We start from the raw sequence: 16577 nt of genomic DNA, 5'->3' as shown, positions 1-16577 counted from the left end.
GTGGCCCTCACAGACCCACGTTATCGGATCTCAGCCAGGCCCATCATTCCTGAGCTCCCCCGACTGTCTTCCTCCAGGGCCTCTCAGGTCTGCCCCTTAGCCCCTTAGTCCCGAAGATGTCGGCTGGGCCACGATTCCTCACCTCCTTCCAGGCTGCTCTGGATTTGCCCAGGTCCCCTCCTTGGCTCCCGCGTCTGGGGAGACAGTATCTTTTCATCTTCAAAACTCAGTCCTTGCTCCTTGATTACAGACCTATGCAGACCTTTGAGACAGCCCTGTGAGGGGCGGGGATGCACCTTATTCATCTTTGTGCCACAGATGCTGTGTTCAAAATATGTTGGCCGAGCTCAGTATCACGGTCTCAGGAGATGGGGCACCAACAGGGTTGGCCTTAGCAGAGTGGGAAGGTTTGGAACAGAACATGAAGGAGCAGAAGGAGGACAATCAGGGGGCCCCAAGAGTGAGGGGCCCACTGGAACACATCAGTAAACAAGGGGCAGAGCACAGTACCCCCAGGGCCAGGAGCAGTCCTCAGCAGGAGGCTGACGGCAGGGACTGAGGGAGGTTGGCTTGGGCACGGAGGTCCAGCCTGGGGCATCTCGGGGACAAGGGACCCAGGAGCAAGGGAATGAATGTATTCAGCATTGCATGGTGATGAGCTGTAGCCTGGGCACTGGCTGCTTCCCTGAGACCTGCATCAGGGACACGGAGGATGGAGAAGCTGTGGGCCTAGTTGTGAGCAGCCCAAAAGGGCAGAGAAAATGGGACAGGGGCTTAAAGTGCCCCTTCTCAGTGCCCTCCCACTCTTCTCGGGGGGCCTTTCCCAGGCCGGGAAGCACATTCGAGCCTCCCTTCTACACCAACCCTCGAGCCCATCGCCCAAGCCTCCTTTCTCCTTCCAGGCTTCCCAGTGGCTCAGGCACACGGGCAAGCTCCCGTTATCCTCCAAGTGCCCAGGAGCTAAGAACCACTCCCGAGGGAGCAGAGCAACCCCGGAGAGCTGAACTCCTGCAGTTCCCAGATGAGCTGCTGCGGACGGAAGACGGGTGTGTAAGAAATCACCTTGTAAGAACATGGTTGCTAAGTGAACAGAGGAATTAAAGTTTCAGTTTAGTGCAACTGAGGTTGCAGCTCAGAGAACATCTCAAGGCCCCGGTTCCATCCTGGCATTCGGGGGGAAATCTACCTTGGGTTTGGAAGGGGAGGAGGGATTGTGGCATTATAAGCAAATCAGCAGCATCACGTACTATTTCACTATCTTTTCCCTTCCTTTTTAAAATTCTATTCCAGTGACCATATATGCTTAATAATATGCATATATAAGGATAAGATTTTTTAAACTAGGGGCTGGGGTTGTGGCTCAGTGGTAGACCGCTTGCCTAGAATGTGAGGCACTGGATTCAATTCTCAGTACCATATATAAATAAATGAATAAAATAAAGGTCTATCAATATCTAAAAAAAATTTAAACTAGAAATTGAACCCAGGAGTGCTTTACCGTGAGCCACATCCCCAGTTCTTTTTATTTTTTTGAGACAGGGTCTTGCTAAGTTGCTTAGGACCCTGCTCAGTTACTGGGGCTGACCTTGAACCTGAGATCCTCCTGTCTTAGCCTCCTGAGCTGCTGGAATTACAGGCATGCACTACTGCATCCAGCAGGTTGAGAATTTTAAAAAGAATATCCTTGAGGAAAGGGAACATTTCCGCAAGTCCCAGTTCTTATCAATTCTATGGCTTTACTGAGCACTCTGAGAGATTACTACTTTGAATAAAGTTAGTTTGTGGAAATCACAACTAACCTGGGAGAAAAAGGAGGCAAAACCATGTAACACACATTTAATGATTTTTTTTTTTTTAACCTGGGGGTTTATTACTTCAAAACAGTAATACAAGAAATCGGTTACACTGTGGAAATTGCAAACACATTCTCATATAATGAATTTAAAAATCAAAAACAAAATAAACCCTGCTTAATGCTGTGTAAATCCATGGGATGCAACTTCTGGAGACAGCATCATCTGCTAGTTCCAAAGTGCCCGACTGCCTGCCTCACACACAGTCCAACGCTTGCTATCCAAAAGCAGAAGCATTAACCAAAATCCCTAAGAGGCAGTGTTGGCGAGTCCAGGGAGGAACCAGAACTAGACTCCCACTGACGGGAAGGAAAACGGTGCAGCCACTGTGGAACATGGATGGAGGGTCCTCAAAACTTAAAGACAACTACCAGAAATTCCACTTCCGAGTTTATGCCCCAAAGAACAGAAAGCAGGGTCTCAGGAAGATATTGGGACACCCCACTCTATTTCAAAGCAGTGACCATCACAAAAACAGCAGGGGAAACAGACCAAGTGTCCTTCAATGGAGAATGGATGTTTTAAAACGTGGCCTACCCATACAGAGGAATATCACCAGACCTCAAAAAGAAGGAAATTCTGTCACATGCTACAACATGGGCGAACCTGAGCACCTTAGCTAAAAGAAACGAGCCACCACCGAAGGACAGAAGGCACGCGACTCCAACACCCTGAGGCTCACAGAGACAGAGCAGAATGGAGGTGGCGAGGCTGCGGGAGGGGAGCGGGCTTGCATCTGCATGAGGAGAACCCCTGTGGGTGGCTGGTGGTGGTGACGACTGCAGCACTAGGGGAGAGTACTTAATGCCATCAACAGACATCAGAGTCAGCGTAGAACACAGGCACCATGGAGTTCTGCTCAGCCGTGAAGAAAGAAATCACGGCCCTTCCAAATGGATGGAACTGGAGAACATCACGCTAAGTGAAGGAAGCCAGACCCAGAAAGTGAGAGAAATGAGGAATTAAAAAAAAAAAAAAATGCAGGGGAGGATAGAAGGGGCTCAGGGGAGGGAGGAGGATGGGCAGGGGGAGGAACGGCAGAACGAGACTGGCCAGATTCCACTGTGTGCAGGTACCAATCCGTCAAAACGAATTCCACTTGATGGATAATTATAATGCACCTACTAACAACAATAAATAAATAGAAGAAAAACTTGTAAATGGTTAAAATGGTAAATTTGGGGTTATATGTATTTTGCCACAATTAAAAAGAAAAAAGAAGAAAAAGTACTCTCGAGCCACGCAGGCCCTGGGGAAGGCGTGTGCTGGGCAGGCCCAGTGGCCTGGGTGAGACACTCGGACACCGCCCAGGACGGCGGAGGGACCCTGTGAGCAGCATTCACAACCGGAGAGAAGGGGGAGAGCCGCATTTGCAAATGACAGTAATCTGTGATCTTAAATGTGCGAAAATTAATAATTTAAACCAGATAGGCATCGCCATGGGTCGAATATGCTTTGTCCCCAAGGATTATTATACTAGAAGCTTGGTCCCCAGGGTGGCAATGTTGAGAGGTGGTGGGACCTTTAAGGGGGGGGTGGCGAGTGGAGGGTGTTAGGGCACTAGGGCACTGGGGACCCTGCTCTCAGCAGGAGGTAAGTTAGTTCTGAGACCCCGGTTACAGTCTCTTGAGAGGGTTGTTATAAAAGAGCCCCCCAGCTCTCTGACTTTCTGTCTTGCCATGTGATCTCCCCTTTCTCTTGAACTCTGCCATGACACTATGAGACCCTCCTCAAATTGAGAAACAAAGGGACCATCCAACCTTGGATTTTTGGCCTCCAAAACTATTGGCTATATAGACCTCCTTTCTTCATGAAGTACCCAGCCTCAGGTATTTGTTATAGCCACTGAAAACAGACTAATACCCATACGCACTTGGAAAGTTTGTCTGCGACCCTGAAACACGTTAACTTTTCTCCACTCTGCCTGGGAAGAGATTCTCATTTAATTGGTGTGTTGTGGGGCCCAGGTAAGGGTTTAATTTTAAAAATCTTGAGAACTGTTAATGGACTGCAGGGTTGAACACCAATGTTTTATAAATTCAAATAGGCTAAGAAAAACCCCATTCGATAAAAACTTCTCATTATGGATATGATGGAATTATCTTAGTATTGGGCAAAATGTGTTAACTGCTGCCAAGAATTCTTTCAACAGAGAGAAAATTGGCAAAATTTCAGGAATTTTGTCCTCCATTTGTTTGATAAGCTGATAGGTCCCAATTCTGCTCAGAGAACTCTGGGTGCTGTACGACAGCTGCCTGTGAAGAGTCACATGAAGACTGCACACCAGGTTCTGAGCAGAGGAAGTCTGGGGCCCAGAACACGGTTTGGGAAAGACTCTGAACTCAGAGCTCAGCATGTGGTGCATGTGGGGATGGAATGACATGATTGGCTACTGACGGGGATGGGAAGTCCTGTTAAATATTTATGGGAGGCACCGCACTCCTGCACCAGGCCCTACCCAACCAACCCACAGTGGAGTCACTCCTGCCAGGGACCCCCATCACCAGAGTAAAGCCTAAGTGGACTTTCTCCAGAACAAGGAGAGAGATGCCGCATCTCCAAACAGGCCAGTTAAAAAAAAAAAAAAAAAAAAAAAGACAGGAGATTTGTAAGACCCAATCCAAAGAGGCCCTGTCCACCTGAGCTGGCAGAATAAGGGAGTCCCTTCTGCTCCAACCCCAAGGAAGTGACCTGAGGCGATCTCACATTAACCATCCACCCTTTGCACTCTGATGTTTCCTGGTTCCTGCTCAAGCTGCCTTTGAAAAACATAATTCTCGGCCATGTCCACTGCAGCTCCTGTTTTGTAGACTGATTGTTGCCCAGTTCATGAACCAATAATAAAAGTCAACTGGGGCCTGGGGCTGTCGCTCAGTGGCAGAGCAATTCCCTTGCATGTGTGAGGGGCAAGGTTCTGGGTTTGATCCCCAACATACAAAAAAAAAAAAAAAAAAGAAAAGAAAAGAAAAGAAAAAGAAAGAAAAGTTATAGATCTTTAAAAAACAAAACATTGAAATCTTGATCTTTGATAGTCCCCATGGGTACTTAGTAACTAGTTTCTACAAAACGTATCTTTTGGGACTGTCTAGTTTGGTCTTTAAGTATCTAGGTCTAGTCATTTTTGCTTTGGGTTTTTTTTTTTTATTCTTAACCTCTTTAAATAAGGAACCCTTTAGGGATTTGTACTCATCCTTGGGGTGGGTGGTGCTAATCTTCTCTGTATCATTCCAATGTTAGCATACGTGCTGCCAAAGCCAGCACTCCAGAGTCCGTCTTTATTATGTTGCCATCTAAGGGGAAAGAATTGAACGGGAAAGCATTCCCTAGGTTGCTTAACCTGACCCAACCAAGGCCTGGCTGGAATCACCACGGAGACCAAAATCAGGTTGCCACTGCCCGTCTGGCGATGGCAACCTCCACTGGGGCTCAAGAACCTGAGATTTTAAATGCCTGGGTGCAACGGTGGCAGGGCTTCTCTAACAAGGATTGAGACTGTGCAAAACCTTCTCATGTCACCTGGGCAGCAAAAGCCAAGTAGCTTTTGACACCTCCCAAGACAGACCCATTATCTCTGTGACTCTGCCGTAAAAAGTTGCCATCTCCACCTCTAAACACTCCTACTAGATGGCGGACCTCCTGCTGAACCCATCTAAGAAAACCAATTACACTCAGTTATTTTTCCGCAACTTAGTTGCTACCATCGCAACAACAGCATTCATTTTTACTTTTTGTTGAAATATACCTATAGAAAAATGGACATGTGTTCATTTATTTGAAAGTATATTCAGGAAACTGGCTTCCAGAAATGTACTTAATTCAGGATACATTTACTGAGCACCTACTCAGTGTAAGAGGCCTTTCTAGGGTCTCTGGCAAGGAGAGCCCATGCCTGCTGCCTCAAGATTAAAATCCAGGAATGGACACGCATGGACACTGATGTCTTGGGAACCAAGTGTTAAAAGGCAGAGACAGAATGAAGACGGCACAGTGGTGGGCAGGGAGACCTCAGGGAGACCTCGGTCGCATCAGGTTAGGCAACCTGATGGGAAAGGTGTGCTTTCCCCTTCAGTTCCCCTGAGGATGAAGAACTCCGTGGGGAAGGACACACACCTAAGAGAAAGGCCCTGGTGCCCCTGGAGGACGGAACGCACCTGCAGGTTTGTGCACATTGGCTCTTCCCACCCGCAGGAGCTGACGTGGGGGTCAAGGACCACAGCAGAGCGACTGTTCAGCCCTCAGGCCGGGCATGCTCAGGTGTAACTTCACACCTCTGCCCTGGTTTCAAAGACGAAAGACAAACGGGGTTTCCTTCTGTATGTGAGCATAGTTGACTATTGTTCAGAAATATCACAAAGGATTGTACGGGAAAGGCTGGACTGTACTTGAAAATGTCAATAGACCATGAGATATGGTATTACAGAGGGGAGCTTTGGCGGGCATCTGTTTCATTCCCAATCCCAGGAGACGGGAGGCTCGTGATACCAGGCACAGGGACTGATGGAAGGCAGCATTAACACCCGCCCTGCTCTGTAATTTTCCTGAGGTGCATTATCATGTTCTAGCCGAAGAGAGCTACCTGGTACCGTGTGTCACTCTATGAAATGTGTACTAAGCCTAAAGGCCAAGGATGATTTATTCTAACACTTAATTTTTAAAAAAACCCAAAATATACAAAAAAGCAAAAATTACTCAAAATCATGCTTTAAAAAAACAAAAAAACAAAAAAAGATGTGAAAATTGTTTTCTGTCAATGTCTCATCCCATCTTGCAATTCCATCTCAGCCCCCATGGGTCACTGGTGACAGTCTGCACACATCCTTTCTGATCCCTTCGTCACCATAGTGACATATGGCCATAGTCACCACCTGTACAGAGACATTTTGAAGTCCTAAACCATATTGGTCTACAAATGGCTTCATCTGTTTAACAACATATCACACACAATTTTCAGAGTCAGCTATCTCTCTCCTTTTTAATGTTTAATGACATTACATAGCGTCCACTCGTTCAACCAGCTGCTGCCCATGGCCAGGAAGAGACCCACAGGGCCCCGGTCTTGAGGGTGCAGGGTGTCTTGCCCTCCGTTTGATTACTGTAATTGCATCCTCACTGGGAGATTGCTAGATCAATAAGCTATAGGTGCTGCCAAATCATTTTCTAAAAAGTGTGCCAGTTCAGACTCTCGACGTGTGAGGGAGGCCACACCTCAAACCTCAGGGACACCTGCAAACTGAAGTCTGAGTGACGCTCTAACCCGCCATGAGCTCCAAAGCCGTTAGTCAACTAAGCCCTAAAGGAAAGTGAGGAGAAGCCGCTGTGTCAAGGCCGCGGGGCAAGTCAGATGGCAAGCTGGCAACGTCACCAGGAGCCCTGAAAGTCTCTGTGTGTCTTTGGGAAGCAACGAGGTGCCAACAACGCAGCAAGGCCCTGGGCTTCTCCGTATCTTACCTCTGATATTTCACCTTGATCTGGTCCAAAAGCAGAACTAAGTCAAAGCCTTTAGCATTAATAGGCTACATCAACCAAGAATGGTGTGATTTTTCTTTTAGAATTTCATTTCTGGGGAACTTTATTATAGAAAAATGTCCTCGTGGCCCTGAAATGGTGACCGAGGTTTGGCAGCAGGGACTTGTCTTGGGACCAAAGGCAACAGCAGTTTACATTCATGATTTTCTCCAGTTATAGGAAGCCGAGGAAGCAGGTGATCCTGGTCCACCCAAGCCCAGGACTTGGCAAGGCAGGTTTGCAGAGAACCAGCAAGAGCAGCACCTGAATGCCTGGCCAGGCATCGAGCAGGAGGCCAGAGGGCCGGGGCAGGGACACAAGGACGAGAACAGCAGGAGCCTCCCCACAGGGCATGAGTGAAGCCAGGAGAGCTGACACTTGAACACAGGATGCGTGGAGAGAGCTGAAGGCTGAACACACTGCAGAGGAGGGAAGGACCAGAAGACAGGGGCGAGGACGGCGGGGGGAGGTTGGGGTCAGAGTCCAGGCTGGAGGGTTTGTTCCTGGTGACAGCATGATCCAAGAGATCACAGCCAGGCAGGAGGAGGAGAAGGGTCACAGCAAGGTCACAGCAAGGTGACAAACACGGTTTGGAAGGTAAGACAGCACACCCTGAGGAAGTGAAGTGCCAACGAGAGGAGACAGGCAGGTTCTTATCTGCTTTGGGCAAAACCATCCAGGGTTCCCAAAAGATGGAAGAAGTTCTACGGCTTTTAAAGATCGAGCCACGTTCACTGGTATGACTCACTTGTTTTCAACAGCTAGTGGTCAGTGTGCCTGTCCTAATGTAGCACCCTGATCCCCTTCTTAGAGGAGGGATGGCCAGCTCTGTAGGCTGATGTGGAAGTCCAGTCCACAAAGAAAAGAGGGGACAGGGTTCCAGGCCAAGTTCACAGCACGGAACAGGTAATCTCCACCCTGTGAAACCAACCCCTTGAGAGGCCTTCTCTCCTCCCCAGGCATCCAGAGAGCGCCACGTCAAGGGCCTTTCAGGGCCTGGCTTAAGAAGGGCCATCTGTTTGGACTGGCAGACTAGCTGAATGACTGAAGTGAGTCCCTCTCATCAGCGTTAAGAATACCATGTACATGTCCCAGGCCCAGCTTGGAGCTTCACCTGGTCGCACTGGCTCCTCAGTGCGTAAACCTCATATCAGAGGTAAAGTAAGGAATTACCAAACAAACCAGAGCTGATTTTCCCTTGGAGAAAAAAGCTAAAGGACTCACCAATCTGCTAAACAGATCCTGTTAGAGCTTGAAAGGATTGCTGAAAATCAAGAGGAGCAGGTAGAGGCCTGCCAGGCCGGCTCGCGTCAGATACCATCTGCACAAGTGCTGCTTGGGCCCGTGCCCTGTTATTATCACACACATAATTGCTTCTGGCTTGCAGAGTCTGGTGGCACTGCTCTGCTGAGGCAAGGAGGCTGGTGGATGGGATTCTGCCCACTGTAAAGAAAGGCACAACCCCTCCGTTGACCAATTCTGCCCTAAAACCATTTGCGCCTGCTATTCTGAAGTCTGACAGTAAACACCAGAAGGCTGGGAAAGCCTACGATCTCCTTAGATTCAGGCAAGGTGACACTGATCACACCGACCATTACCAACTCAGAAATGCTGGGCCTCCGGGGCGACGGGGTGGTGCTGTCTGTGTTCTGTGGCTGTATCTGAGTACCACAGACCGGGTCATTCATGAAGAAGTCTGGCTTAGAGTTCTGGAGGCTGGGAAGTTCAAGGTGCAGGGCCACACCTGGCGAGGGCCCCATGCTGTGTGCACCATACCATGGCAGAAAGGGGTGTGAGTGCACAGTAGAGCGAGAAACGGGGGCAGCCGTGCTTTACAAGACTTGTTCTTGCAATCATTAACTCACTCGAGAGAGAGAATAGCACCAAGCCATTCACATGGACACTGCCTCCATGACCTGATCACCTTTTATAGACCCCCCTACCTCTGTTTTTACTCTTTTTAAAATTTTTATTTATTTATTAAAAAAAATTTTTTTTGGTACTGGAAATTGAAACCAGGGGAACTCAACCACTGAGCCATATCCCCAACATATTTTTATTATTTTATTTTGAGACAGGGTCTTGTTAAGTTGCTTAGGGCCTCTCTAAATTACTGAGGCTGACTTCGAACTTGTAATTCTCCTGCCTCAGTCTCTTGAGCTGCTGGGATTACAACAGTGTGCCAACGTGCCTGTCCCCCCACCTCTTAATACTGCCACACTGGGGGCTAAGTTTCCAACACATGAATTCCAGGACCCATTCAAACCAAAGCAAACTCTAAAGAAGCCAACTTGTCAAGCTGGGTGTGTGGACCCAGACCCACTTTCTACACTGTCACAGTTAGCCATGCTAAGCCATCCTGACCACTGGGTGGCACTGAGCCTAGGGTAAGGTTCAACAGAGAGGGCTCTGCCTTTTTATGGCAGGGTGTGCAGAGAGCCAGGAAAAGGTGGGGAAACCTAGAATCCCAAAGGAAGGTATGGGGTCAAAGCCACAGGCAAATCCCACTTAAGATACAAAATGAGTCCTTGGAAATAAAGACTTATGGATTTTTTTTGGTGAATAAACCAGATATAAAATATATAAAATTAGTTCCAATTTCTTGAGCAGCTACTTTAGCATCAATTATCGATTAAGACAGTTTTCTGGCAAACAGAAGACTAAAAACTTTTGTGTTGGCCACCATGCTGTAATATCAACAGACTAACCAGCTTGGGCTTCTGTGGTCCCTAGCCCTCCACTTATTTGGGTAACAATGCAGAACCTTATTTTAGAAAGACTTATTTAATTTCAAAGAAATCAATTACTTACTGCTGGGCTTTCAAAAACTACAATAGCCGTGTGGTTTTCCTATTTGGTAACTTTTTTTTTTTTTTTTTTTTAAATGAGGTATGGACCTAGGGCCCTTTTACTTGCTTTGCAGAAGAAGAAAGAAACCACAGTCTGGGCCTGGGTCTTTTCTGTAAATACAGACATCCCTGTGGCCTAAGAAAGTACAGAGCCTTACTAGGGGCTGACGGGCAGGGACTGAGACTCCAATGTTCACATAAGCAGTATTCATGACAGTAAAACAAAAAATTGAGATAATCTCAAAGTCCATATTAGGGAAATTCTTCAGTAACTCAGTGGCACAGGCTGCCAATAGAATATGCTAGAAGATGTTCTCCTAGTATCTTAAGAGTTCTGAATGGACTCAAGCTGAGGACCACAGTGTGTCCCATTCTATGGAGATGCCAGCTAAGAGGGGCAAAGTGGCAGCGTGACCCTTGCCCCTAGCCCCACCTTCAGCTCACTAAGAGGAAAAGGTTGTGTTAAAGGGATTCGTGGGAGAAGCGAGAGTTGGGGGCTGCTCCCAGCCCCACCCCAGGGCCTCTTGAGGGGTGTCTGCCAGCAGAGGGAGACAGCTCTCTCCCCTCACTGGGTGACGGCTGCCTGTGGGCACCCCGGGTCCATCCTTTCTCCCACAGTGTGTGTGAGCGGGCGAGACGCTGGCCGGGGCTGCCCTGATGGTGGAATGCTTCGGTGGACAAGGGGACCTGGGTAGATTTACCCCACGGCAGAGATTTATCCTCCTGTTCCATTATGTTATTTGGGGGGAGAATCACCTAGGAGGCTCCCTGAGAACGACAGCTGGGGGCGGGGTGGGGAGAGGGAGGGCTGGTGGCCCTGCTCTGGCCGCTCTGGAGCTGGGGGGTCCTGCACCCGGCCCACTGCCTCCCCGCCTCGCGGCCTCTGTTCTCAATGGCCGCCAGCTTACCAGCAGTGTGCGGCAGCTGAGGCCGTGTCCACTGCCGGGTAACGGGACTGACCCACTGCAGGAGAGCCCCAGAGCACCTGCAGCGTGCAGTCCTGGGGTGCGTGTGTCTGGAGGAGCCCCGCAGCCAGCCCTTGATCTGCGCCTGTGCCCCTGCGCCAGCTCAGCTCCGCCATGGGTTTCTGGAGGGAGGAAGCCGCGAACCTCTGCTCACACCACCCGGAGGCAGCAGAGCCCCAGCTGGCGCGGCCTGTGACTTCGCCTGTCCACCGCTACCTCTGCTTTCTTTAAGGCTTTCTAGGAGCGTCTGAACACAGCCCAGTTGAAACCGCACTCCCCACGCCCTCCCCTGCTCCATCTTCTCCGCAGCGCCTGTTACCACTGGAAAGGCTCCTGGTGAGTCTCCTCTACTGGCTGCGTCAGACATTGATGATGTACTTGATCAAGAGCTCAAAACAGTTTTGGTTCACGGCATCACGGCCACGCTACGGGCAGGCACTACCGTCGCGCCCTGTCGTCACTAGGCCCCGTTGTTTTACAGACGGGGAGCTGAAGGCGCTGAGAGGCTTGGGGGGCGGTGCAAGGCCGCAGGGCTGGACAGAATGTCCCCTCTGCGTGCACTAGAATGGCAGATCCAGCTGGCAGGGAACCGGTCCTTTTCACACCATGACCCCAGTGCTGTGAGCAGGACCCATCACAACCTGGGAACACGTCATCCGCCCACCACGCTGCGTGCCCACTGTGCAGGCGGGACAGGCGCGTGGCCCCCACAAACGTGAGGTCGGCGCCTCGGTTCCCCTAACAGCCGTGGGGGCAGTCACGGCTGACAGTGCTGTCCAGATGCCGTCTGGCCAGTCGGAGCTCGGAGTCAACACAATCCCAATGAAAATCCCAGCGAGTGATGCTCTGGGTGTTGGGAAGCTGATTCGGAAGTTCACAGGGAGAGTGAAAGACCCAGGCAGCTGCCTGAAGGACCGCAAGGCCGCAACTCACGCCATCTGACTTTCAGAAACTGCGAAGCGGAGTGGTCACGAAGAGCGGTGCTAGCAAAGGACACGCAGATGCGGCAGAGGAACAGAGGGAGTCCAGAGGTGAGCCACACCGCCATGGGCCCATGGTCACGGGCAAAGGGGCGTGGCGAGGCAAGAGAGCCCTGGTAGTGTTAAACAAACAAACGAAGGTGCTGGGTCGTGGCTCAGTGGTGGACCACTGGCCTAGCATGTGTGAGGCACTGGGTTCCAGTCTCAGCACCACATATAACTAAGTGAATAAAATAAAGATCCATCGACAACTTAAAAAAAACCAGGTGCTGAGACAACTGGACACCCAGGCAGAGAGAGAAAGAGAGACACAGACTTTACACCCTTCACAAAAATCAACTCCAGTGGTCACAGACCTGAAGGTGTAATGCGAAACTACAAAACTCTTAGAAGAGAAGAGGAGGAAGTCTGGCTGACCTCGGCAATGACTCCCGAGGGACAGCAGCAGCACCCACAGGAGAAAGAACTGCTAAAGCAGACTTCGACAAGATGAGAATGTTCTGCTTTGCCAAGGACGCTGTCAGAAGAACAGGAAGGCAAGGCAGACTGGGAAAAATGTCTACAAACGACATATCTGAAAATGGACTGTCGTCCAAATATTCAAAGAAACCTCAAAACTCATTAAGAACAACACCAACAACCAAGTAAAACTGAGCCGAAGGCCTGAGCAGACACCCCACTGAAGAAGACACACAGGTGGAAAATCCACTTATTGAAAGATGCTCCACATCCTGTGTCTTCATGGAGATGAAATGACACAACAAGAGAGTGGCAGGCAGCTGCTAGAATGTCCAGGACCCAGAACACGGGCAGCACCAGAGGCGGAGGAAAGGCAGCCGCAGGGGCTCCTGCTCACCTCCTGCAGGAAAACGGAAGAGTCCTGGAGGACGGCGGCTGCGTCTTATGAAAGTCAGCGCCCTCTCACCCCGGAGCCGGCACTTACTCCAAGCAATTCACACGTGCACACAAAGACCTGCACACGGGTGTGTGGCAGCTCTGTTCACAACAGACCAGCGTTCCAGGAGCCCAGACGTCCTTGACCAGGTGAGTGATGAGCATACTGTGCTCCACCCAGACAGTGGATGTCACTGCTCCCGGGAAAGCAGTGAGCGAGGCCAGGAAGAGACCTGCAGGAACCCAGGTGCCTTAGGAGGAAAAGCAGCCCATCTGGAAAGGCCACCGCTGTGACTCCACCCCCCGGGACATTCTGGAAAAGGCAAGACTAGGGGGCCAGTGACAAGCTGAGAGGTGGCCAGGGGCTGGGGGAGGGCGGGAGGAAGAGGCAGTTGGGGCATCGTCAGGGCAGCAGAATTACTCTGTACCCTAGAATCATCACGTGTCCAAAGCCACAGAAGACACACGGTGTCCCTCAAGGACACTATAGACTTCTGGAGGTAAAGACTGTCACTGTGAGTTCACAGACCATAACCAGTGTGGCCATGCTGTAGGGGATACTGATGGAGGAGGAGGTTGGAGGGATGGGCAGGTGGCAAACGGGAAATCTCTGTACTTTCCACTCCATTTTGCTGTCAATCTAAAACTGCACTGAATTCTAAAAAAAGGGATAATCCACCAGCTAGACCATGGGTTCCCTGGTACGGGGGAGACACACCGGCATAGGTTCCTGTTGCTCCAACTATGCCTTTGCTTTTCCGCTGCCCAGACAAGCCACCTTCCTGGTCTTGGCCCCGCCATGGTCCTGGCCACCAGCCGGTCTCAGGGCTCCCTAGGTCCCGTGGGCTGCCGGGCACGAGCCTGCTCATCCTCGCTCAGGTGTTGCTGCTGCTTGGGTCTCTTGTGTGTTACTCTCACAGCCGTGGACTGAGTGCTGTCCCCACAGAGGTGCACTGCGCCCTGAGCCTTTGTGTCATTTGGAGTGGAGAACGAGTCACAACGAGGTCACCAGGTGAGCCCTAACCTGAAATGACTGGTGTGCGATGGCGAGGGGGATGGGGACACTGAGACAGACACGTGGGAGGGAGGTGACGTGCGGAGGCCACAGGCAATGACAGTGGGGAGTGAGACCTGGAGCAGCGCGTCCCTGGTTTCAGACGGAGACTGAGTTCCTTGGCTGGCCCGCATGAGGGGTGCTGTCACAAGCAGCCCTCGCTCCCCAACTGGGGGTTCAAATCACGCGCTCTCCTCCTGATTCTCCCTGCCCAGCCCGGACCCAGGCCCTCCAGACCACTTCCCCACCTGTCCACAACAACGGCCGGGGTCTCGCAGCCTTAGCGTCTCTTCCTGCCCACCCCCAACATGCCACCGCTGGGAGAATGTCCCCCGAACTCTCGGAGGCTCTCACGGAGACGTCACCTCCTCTGTCCCACACCCAGACCTGACTCCCTGAATTCGCTATTTACACTGTTACTAGCAACTTTCTTCAGCCTGCCTCATCTTTCCTGTCTCCCTGGGGTCCCGGCTGTGGTCAAGGGACCATCACTTAAACCCCAACACCTTCCACCCACCCGCTCTGACACTCACGGCCCCAGGGCCTGGCCTCGACTCTCCTTCCAGTCCACTGCCCAGGGTCTTCAAGGACAGCTGCAGCTCCTGGCCATGCTCACTGTCCAGAGACCCCCAGGCCTGCTCATACCATCCCACCACCAGAGGACTCTGGCCCTGGCCCACGGCCCCGCTTCCATGTCACACGTGATCATATCTTGCTGCTTGACTAGGACAGTGGAGCCATGGGGTGGAAGGTACCCTGGGTGAAGCGTGCATGACACATCAAACAACAAAACCAGCAACGAGATGACCGGCAGTTATTTGCAGTTTTCTATAACTGTGCCCATAAAAATGTAGAAGGGAATTTATCAAAGTGACAGTTCGTACGGAATGGTGGAATTGCAGGTGAGTTCTTCCACTTTTCTAGAATCTACATTTTATTTATTGTTACTTTTAAAGTAAACTTTTTATTTCAGAACAGTTTCAGATTTACAGAAAATTGGAGAAGACGGCCTGAAGGGCTCCTATTATACTACATTTGCTTTTTCTTATTACTAACTTCTCACGTTAGGATGGTAACTACAGGGGCCAGGAACCAATGCGGTTTCTAAAACTTAAAATCCTTAGTTTTGTAAAGCCAAGAAAACAATGTAGAAGAAAGTGTCAGTCTTTCCATAACCCCTTAGCTCCAAATTAGCATCCTAAATATTGACTATTTCCCTCATGTTAGGATTACTTCAGACGCCCCTTGGCGCAGGTTCTTGCATGCAAACTGGAATAAATTGTGCTCTACCCCATTAGCCATGCGCTTGTGTGTGTAGAAGAGTTAAGAATGTCATGGCTGGTGAATGAAGGTCACAGGAAATGTCCTCTGGAGCCTTTAAACAGCAAGCCCCGCCTCCTGGGAGCTCACCTGTGTGCAGCCCTCTCCAGCAAGTCTAAGTTCTGCCTGGGCTCCTGCCTCCCTTCGCCCCTCCCACCTCTTCATGTCCAAGAGTGCTCAGTCCCCCGGGTGACAGGGCTAGGAGGTAGAGAGCTTGCCTGGCAATGCAGGAGGCCCTCCCCACCACCACGCACATGGAAAACAAAAAACCTGAGTCCAGATGGTCTCAGATTATATAGTCAATAATCAATAATTGCAGGGGCAGGGCAGCTCCGGTAATCAGGGCACCCAGTAAATGACTGAAAGGGGAGGGTTAATCCCAAGGCCATCTTAGACATCAGGTGCTGCAGGATTCAAAGAAAGGCGGCTGAAATTAAGCCTTACTGGGAGAGGATTTTTTGTGTTCAAACCAAGAATCATTTCCAGCTTGCTTTCAATGTCTGAACTATAGAAAATGGAGGGTAGGTCGCCTTTCTTTTTTCTCCCCCCTCTCCCTTTAAATGTTTCTTCCCTAGTGAGTTTTCTTTGTTCTAAGTGCCAAGTTGGTTTCAAAGAATCTTTCTGTCTCTAGCAGTTAGAACAAATCCTATAGATTATAAAAATGAACAGTCAACTGAAGCAGCTAGCTTTACATTCCCACTTTTATAAGAAGAGAAGATACTTGATTTTAACACAGAACTTCAGAAGTCTCAAATAGGTCTTTCCTCCTTTTTTTAGTTGATAAATACATTTTCATCTTTTAGGACAGTCCTTAATGCGATAGCCAGAACTCTAACACTAAGGTTAGGGAAAACACTGATCACTCTTGTCACATACATTCTATACCTAATCTGAAGCGGTTCTGGAAAACCCCTAAAAATAAACTAAAAACACATCATTCTTTTCAGCTTCAAGGAAAAAAGGTGAGGGGAGAAACTGTCAAAGGTACTGACAGCGAGGAAGGAAGAATGTTTACTTTGGGTTTAGTGAAATTGTGCAAATTCAGCCAGTCAGTGGGTTGTCATTTCGAGAAAAGTGCTGACTATGAGGACGGAAAAGTCCCAACTTCACAGTCCACGGCTGAACCCCTGTCCCACCCCCCAATGAAAAGCACCCTT

The 16577-nt window shown here is 49.9% G+C and overlaps 1 protein-coding gene and 1 non-coding gene across 3 annotated transcripts in view; both read right to left on the bottom strand.

The window, feature by feature from the left end:
• Edaradd (EDAR associated via death domain) overlaps positions 1 to 16577 on the bottom strand; it is a 57614-nt gene that overhangs the window by 20351 nt on the left and 20686 nt on the right. The gene's annotated exons all lie outside the window — the stretch shown is intronic.
• On the bottom strand, positions 5010 to 5114 carry LOC124962466 (U6 spliceosomal RNA). The gene has a single exon (XR_007104484.1). It is a non-coding gene; the product is annotated as a U6 spliceosomal RNA (small nuclear RNA).

This window comes from Sciurus carolinensis, chromosome 12 (genome assembly GCF_902686445.1).
Source record: "Sciurus carolinensis chromosome 12, mSciCar1.2, whole genome shotgun sequence".
In the NCBI taxonomy this organism is placed as follows: domain Eukaryota; kingdom Metazoa; phylum Chordata; class Mammalia; order Rodentia; family Sciuridae; genus Sciurus; species Sciurus carolinensis.
Note: the sequence above shows the minus strand (reverse complement) of the source record. Positions and strands in the feature narration are given on the sequence as shown.